Below are 7,383 nucleotides of genomic sequence, written 5' to 3' on the forward strand. Positions count from 1 at the left end.
TGCACAATGGAAATGAATTTTATCGTAAGGGTTTTGAGGCCTTGTGGGCAGGTGCTTTTGCAGAGGAGAACCAGCGAAGCAAGGGCTGCCAAGACAGCCTTACTTTCTCACCTTGATGTGGGGGACAGAGGGCTTTCCAAATTTGAGGGGCTGCCAGGCTGGACAGGGAAATGCTCAGCATGGTTAAAGATCCACAGAGTAGAGGGAAATCAACCTTCACTGGCTGCTCAGCTTCCCAGGCCTTTTTACTGCTCATCATAAATTACCATCCTGTTTTATTTTCATTTTATAGCCTCTTCCAGGCTGTTTCTGGAGATTCACTCTCTGCTCTGGGCCAACTATGTTCGAAATGGTTTCCTGGTCTTTCTCTTTCTCTGTCGACACCTCAGACGGCTGGCGACTGGCCCGGCAGCTGGGGGGCTTCCATAAGCAGCCGTTGGATGAGGAAACATCAGAGCTGACAGCTGAAAGTTGACAGAAAAGAATCAAGATGCGTAGTGTCTGCCCTCTAGCAGCTTCCACCAGTGCAGGAAGGGAACCGGACAACTTACATTTGCACGGGCTTGCAGACCCAGCTTCTGAAGAGGAGCCACTACTTCCTGGGACCTGCAGCTCCAATTCAGGCAGCTCTCAGGAGGCGATGACAAGTTCTTCAGCGTAGTTGGCTCTCTCTTGTTGCAGTTGGTCCAACCTTTCAGTATTTAGAAGTGTTAGGGAGACCTCCAAGATCCTTTCCATTGTCAACATCTTGTGGTTCTGCCATCGTGAGAAGGAAGGGCCCTGCCTGGGGGTCGGGAGGCTCTCGTTCTAGTCCCAGTTCTACTACCAGTGAGTGGCTCTCTGGGCAAGTCCCTTCCTCTCGCCAGGCATCAGTTTCTTCTTCTGCAAAGTCAAAAGGCCAAAGCAGGTCACCCAAATGCCTTCTGGTGTTGCCATTCTACAAGCGGTTACCTCATCTGCACAAAACATGCAAGTACTTGTTTGCACACTGACAGATTCCCACAACAAATTAACATCCTGTCAAGCGTCACACACAACAGTTCTGTTTTTAATGAAATGCTCGTTTTTCACATGAAAGCAATGGGTTAGGGAAGGTTTGAATGATGTTTGTGAGCCTTTGATATAACATTTTTATTGAGGTTTTGTGTGTGTCCCAGTTGAGGAGAAAGCAACATAATGGCAAAGTGGTCTCTCCTGTCATTATTCTAATAGAAGAGAATTTTTTATTCTAATAGAAGAGAATTTTTGTTCAACACAATTTTTGGTGTGAATTGTCAATTACCATTCTCCCAGATCTGTTCAACCAGCATGACCCTGGTTGTGGCCCGTTTTGTGGACACAAGGAGGTAAAAGATAAAGTAGCATGTGCTGAGTTTGTGATGAATAGAAGGACACAGGTGGGGACTGGCCTTACAGCACTCACAGTGGCTGAGTTGGGGGTCTGCAGGGAGGGAAAGGGGTCTGCCTTTGCCATGCCAAATATAAGATTGTGGCAGGCCACCTACTCAAAAATATTGTGAAAAGAGTAATGCAGGATGCGGGGCTCGAAGAGAGACAGGGTTGGCGTCATTCATGCTGGAAGGTATTGGGGTGAAGGCAGAAGAGGAGGAGAGGGGATGCAGGATGAGGTGAGGGTCATCCCTCTCTGGGCGTCACTTTCCTGATCTGTAAAATAAGGAGTTTGGACTAGACAGGTTCTCTGTTTCACCCATCTAGCTGGCTCAGCGTGGAGAGCAGGGAAGAGGCAGGGAAGGGAAGAGGAGACCCAGAATGCATCAGAATGGGAGATCCTGGCTTGGCGGCACCCCAGAAAGCTTGGCGAGCACCCCCAACGATAGGGATTGAGGCGCAATCTGCTCTCAAACTTGAGAAACTGATTGATACTGAAACACTGCTCTCTAGGGTTCACTTATAAAAAGTGACTCCCCACCCTGCCCCCCGAGAAAGGTGCAATTTCCAGGGTGAGTCACAGAGCCGGTGAGGATCCTATACACTCCGGGGTGTGACACCACAGACCAGCAAATGCCAGTATAATTCTTCTCGGGGCAATGTTAAAAGTCTGTTCAACTACATCCAAATTCCCATTTCAAGTGTAGGCTCCAAAATCACATACCAATATGTAACCCCTATGGCTCCAACCCGGAAGAAATACACAAAATTCATAATTGTGCATGTGTGTGCGTGTTTAACATCAGTGGACACTAAGAAACAATAGGCTTTTCATTACCTTCCTTTTTTTTGTTTGTTTGTTTTTGTTTTTATTCTTTAAAAGGATTATATGCCAGAGAGTGCAATGGTAGAAAGCAGAAGAGGAGATTTGGAACAAGAAGATGGTGGGAGACATTTTACAATTTATCAAGATATGAATGCAGTTCCCTCTTTTTAAATGCCCAAAGCGCCCTACATTGAGCTTCTTAAATTAGGAAGTAATGTTCTTAATGGCTACCCTGAGGCAAGGCTATATCTAGAAGAGCAATTTTTAATCATTACTGTAAAATTATCCTGCTCAGGTGATTCCAGTGATTCGAGCCAGGAGTTTGAACGACCCCAGATGTGCAGCTTCTAGACAGCACATCTGAGGTGGGGTGGCGGGGCCAGGAGAAAGATGGGGCTTATGTTTCAGAAGAGGCCTGCCTTGGCAAAGCCTAGCCCCAGGAACATGTCTTTACTCAGCCCCAACTTAGGAGGTGGGTCCCCTGTTGCTGTGCCGAGGGCTGGTTGCCTGAGTGCTGCCCATACCCCACTGTAAACTTATGGAAAAGTCTGATTCTGCTATTTAGACTTCCTCCCCTTTCAGCAACCTACCTCGACTGAGCCCTTCTGGGTTTTGGCAGAGAATAATCTATTATAATCAAAAACACTGTATGACGAATAATATCGTCTTTCATCTGTGTAGCACCTCATCCATTCCCAAAGTGCATATACATTTTATTAGACAAAGTTAATTCTAGATAAAATAAGTAGCTCACTAAGTCAGTAAGTCCCATTTCCTGACAATTCTGAAAGAAAAGTTCGGCTCCCTTAGCTAGTGGAGGGTCTGAGAGAATCCCTTTAAAATGACTGGATAAAAGAATAAACTGAGATCTGGAAGAATGAACTTGCAAATATACCATTTAATGTAAATGAAATGTTTTAAATAAAATTCAACTTAGTGTGCCAGGCACCGAGCCTGCTATAAGGAATAGAAAATAAAACAGTCCCAGTTCCTGAGGGGCACATGGTCTAGTTGGGGTAGGGGGGTGGTGGTTGGACTATACGCAAATTCACTCAACACAAACCAGAGATTAAACTAAACCAACACTCCATTGTGACTCACCTACCCACTGGTCCAGACCCACTAATTCTTTCCCTGTACCTCACAGCACCCAGACCTCTGTGCGAAACCCCCTGGTTCCTGAGTTTCTCTGTTGCACATGGCTTGCCCCCCATGAAATCCACAGGGTCTTGCACTTAAAGTCCCAGACCACCCTAGTCTCTGCCTACCCTCCTCCAACCCACCACTCCTTTGTACGGCAGGCCCCAAGGATTCAGTCTTTCTCGTTTTCTTTGGGAGAGATCTGGGCTCCCCTCCTGGCCCCTGCTTCCTTGCTGTTTTAATGGTTTTAACTGCAGAAAAATTAAAGAGTCAACCAAAGTAGAAACATCTAGAAATGACAAGATGCCACTCTTCAAAGCTTCCGCAGATTCTGGTCTCTAGTTTAGAGCTTCTGATTTCCTTCTGGCAGCACCGCTGGAGTGGGGACCTCTGTTTTTCATATGAAGTGGGTGGCTGGCCAAAAAAGCAAGCCTGCCCCTATGGGGAAGCCTTCCTGCCTGCCCTTCCCTGCAGGAGACTGGCCCGGGGCTTCGAGGGGAATCACGGTGAACTACAAGTGCTCCCTGCTTTCTGATGCCCTCCTGGTGGGGCCAAGGCCCTCCCTGCTGTCGGGGCCTTGACACCCCTACTCTCTCAAGCCTGGTGATCCAGTCTTGATGCTTGGTTAGCCCTTGACAGCGCTGCTGCCCCTTCCCTTGAGGACTAAGCTCTGATTTTTTTGTCTTGCCCAGATTCCTATCTAAGAGGTCTGGGAGTCATGCCCTACCAACCATACATTCTCATCAGGTGGGTTTTATTTGACCCCGTATATATCGTGACTTACTTTCCAATCCGACTGTGGCATAGCAAGGAAGAAAATCAAAATGTTTTACCCCAAAATACATTTCCTTGCCATACCTTGAAATTGTCCTGCAAAGTCTCTTGTGGGAAAAATCCACATTCTATAAGAAACCTTTCCTTTCCCCTTTGTTTTCCTTCCTTCCTTCCCAGATCCAGGAGATAAATCAACTAAGAGCCAGGTACCCTTTTAGGTCCGAAAAGAAACATTTTACAACCCGCTCTCTCTCTGAAGTCTGCTATCTGAGAGATTCCTCTGCACAATAAAACTTGGTCCTCACAATTCTGTACCTTAACCTGAACATTCCTTTCCATTAATCCCAGGTTTCCAGATAAACCCAACCAATTGTCAATTAGAAAATGTTTAAATTTACCTATAGCCTGGAAGCCCCCACTTTGAGTTGTCTCACCTTTCTGAACCAAACCAATGTATTTTTTAAATGTCTTTGAGTCTCATGCCTTCCTAAAATATGTAACACCGAGCTGTACCCCGATCACCTTGAACACATGTTCTCAGGGTCTCCTGAGGGCTGTGTCACGGGCCATGGTCACTCATATTTGGCTCAGAATAAATCTCTTCAAATATTTTACAGAGTTTGACTCTATTAGTCAACACCCTTTAATCACCAAGGCTTCCAAGCGCACCCCCATTTGGGAACCATGCCATAGTGGGGCCCAGACCCTGTCTTCAGGTGATCTGAATTAACACTTCTGAGAAAGCAATTTGGGAGAGTGAATTTCCCCCCTCGAACCCAAGCCTTTCTTCTCTGGCTCCCTGGCTGAGGCCAAAGTATAGCCCAGACCTGCTTCCAGATCTGTCCTCCTCCTGCAGTCCCTCCAGCCACTCCACCACTCTGCCAGGGCCAAGCTGTGCTTCTTCCAGCCTGATACCCCTCTTTCCTGCGGGGCTCTACCATTCTATCTTCTGCGGTGAGCCACCCTCTCCTAACTGTCCCAGGCCCAGGGCAGAGTTCACCACCTTGTTTTCTCTGTCAACAGCTCCTCCTTCGTACGATCACAATGCACATCTGTGTTTTAAACCTAAGGCCGTCTAACTTTTGCTCTATTTCCAACCACTAATTAAAAATGGACTCCTCCTCTCTTCTTCCCTCTTTCTTAGTATATTCCCTTAGAGTTTATCATGATGATCTGTGAGAATAATTGTCATAGATGGCTTTGGGGGACCATTTCTGCATGTAGATGGACTGGGGCTGTCAATGAAACCTGGATGGTTATAAGCTTTCTATTTTAATGAATTTATGCAAGTACAAATGTATCGCTTCAGAGCCACCTTTTGTTTGCCTCAAGAAATAGCCAATTCATGTTACATTTTTAAAAAGGTCTTCCACTATTTAAAATGAATGATTTGGGATGGGGGAGGGTGTGAGTGTGACAGAGATTGGTTGTGGACACCTTCAGCTTATTAATTTTCACTTCCTGCAGGTTCCTAGGGGGGCATCTGTTAAAGACTGAGAGGACATTGCTTTTCAAAACCTCCTCTCTTTTTACCGCTCTGCTCATCTCCTCAGCTTGGGACCTGAGAGAGCAAGGGCAGAGTAGGAGGGGACGTCCCCAAGGGGTGGCGGACAGGCTGGTAGTCCAAGACAGTCTGGAATGGAATAGAATATGAAGAGAAATGCAGCCCACCCGCTCCTTCGGGGAGAGGAGAGTGCTGGTGGAGAAGCTCGAGCCTGATTTTTTCTTGAGGAATCTAAGAAGATCCTTTGGCTTCAAGGCAGATGGAACCTGGATGGTTTAGGGGAAGAATGGGACTTGACAGCGGTGCTCAAAGCTTCTGGGAAGGGCTTTTATCTAATTGACAGAAGTGAAAATAGTAGACCTTGGCTCCTCTCTGCTCCCATCTCTCTCCTGCCCAAAGTCCTTGGCCAGGCACTGTTCGTTCCTTCCAGGCCAAAGACTTGGGAAAGTAATTTCTGCAGGCCCCCTCCAGAGCTGTTTCCAACCCCACAGACAATCTGGTGGGTGAAGAAACCTGAATTAGCTGAGACTTTCCACAGTAGCCCTCAATCACTTCTCTTCAGCTCAGTTCCAGACCCTTTACAAAGTGCGTGAAGGCACCATTCCCCAAAGCGCAGAAAGGAGGCGCACCCTGCCAGCAGGACAGGACATGTGAAATCAGGCACGTCTCGGGAAATCCTCTAAGGTGGTCCTCGCCCCTGGCCTAGAAGTCTAGGGAGGCGGAGGTCCCCATACATCCACCCCGGGGGGTACTTCAGGAACAGAGTAACCGCCCCGCCGGGCCGGCTGGTGGAGTGGGGCCGTTCCTAACGGCTGCCTCCGTCCTGCCTCGAGGTCTAGGGAAGGGGTCTTGGCCACCTCCTCCCGCAGCCTCCCAAATCAAGATGGACTCTCAGGAGACTACACCCTGCGTCTGCAGAACCTCAGAATACAGAACCACCAGGGGTTCCTGGCTCATGGCCCTGGGAGGATTGCTGTTGGGAGATGGGAAGGAATCTAGGGAGGCCGAGGCCCTCAACAACCACCCGGGGACCTCAGAGCAGAGTCCTGCCCCCGCGGGCTTGACAGGGGCAGCCTGGCGCGGGGCGGGGAGAGAGGCCGGGGCGGGGCCGGGGCGAGGGGGCGGGGCCGGGGCGTTGAAGGCCACCAGGTCCCTCCCCACGTGCCCGCTGTCCGCGCGCTGCGGCCTCGGAGTAACTGCTCTTCTTAAAGGCTGCCTCCGTCCTGCCGCGCGGCCTTTAGGGGGCTGGGGCTGGCAGAACCATAACTCCCTCTCTGAGGGTGAAAAAGGGCCTTAATTGCCAGAAGGGCCCTCGAATGGGGACGCGGGATGAAGCGGGGCCGGGGGCAGCGGGGGCGCTTTCCTGGAGGCTGGGAAACCTGGAGGGAGGCCCCCCAAAACCTCTCGGTTCGCCGACCCCTTAGTCCCAGAGGGATAGGAGGTGGGCTGTGCCTCAGCAGGGTCGCAGGCATTGCAGGGGCATCACGATAGTCAGAGCATGCTGGCATGGAGGCCGCTCAGCCCAGGGAGGCAGGATTCAGGCCCCAAATGGAAGGCATGCAGTCGTGCCCGCCTAGAGGCGTTAATAGTGTGCCACAGTTTGGGGGTGAGGATCTGACAACTTCATACCTTTTTGAGTTGCCTTTTCAAGTCTGTTGGATCAACCCACAGCTTGGTTCCTGTGAAGTGAGCTTGCTGTGACTGCTTCTTCAGTCACAGCTGTGGTCATCTTGAGGAGGTGCCTTGGGGT

General features: G+C 49.4%; 1 long non-coding RNA gene across 1 annotated transcript; it reads right to left on the reverse strand.

Moving 5' to 3' along the window:
• Window positions 1-255: 255 nt before the first annotated feature.
• Window positions 256-6,636, reverse strand: LOC103883621. Its single transcript, XR_002521522.2, has 3 exons — window positions 6,263-6,636; window positions 552-882; window positions 256-464 (listed from the first exon to the last, which is right to left on the reverse strand). It is a non-coding gene; the product is annotated as an uncharacterized LOC103883621 (long non-coding RNA).
• Window positions 6,637-7,383: the final 747 nt, after the last annotated feature.

Source organism: Papio anubis, chromosome 6, assembly GCF_008728515.1.
Source record: "Papio anubis isolate 15944 chromosome 6, Panubis1.0, whole genome shotgun sequence".
Classification (NCBI taxonomy): domain Eukaryota; kingdom Metazoa; phylum Chordata; class Mammalia; order Primates; family Cercopithecidae; genus Papio; species Papio anubis.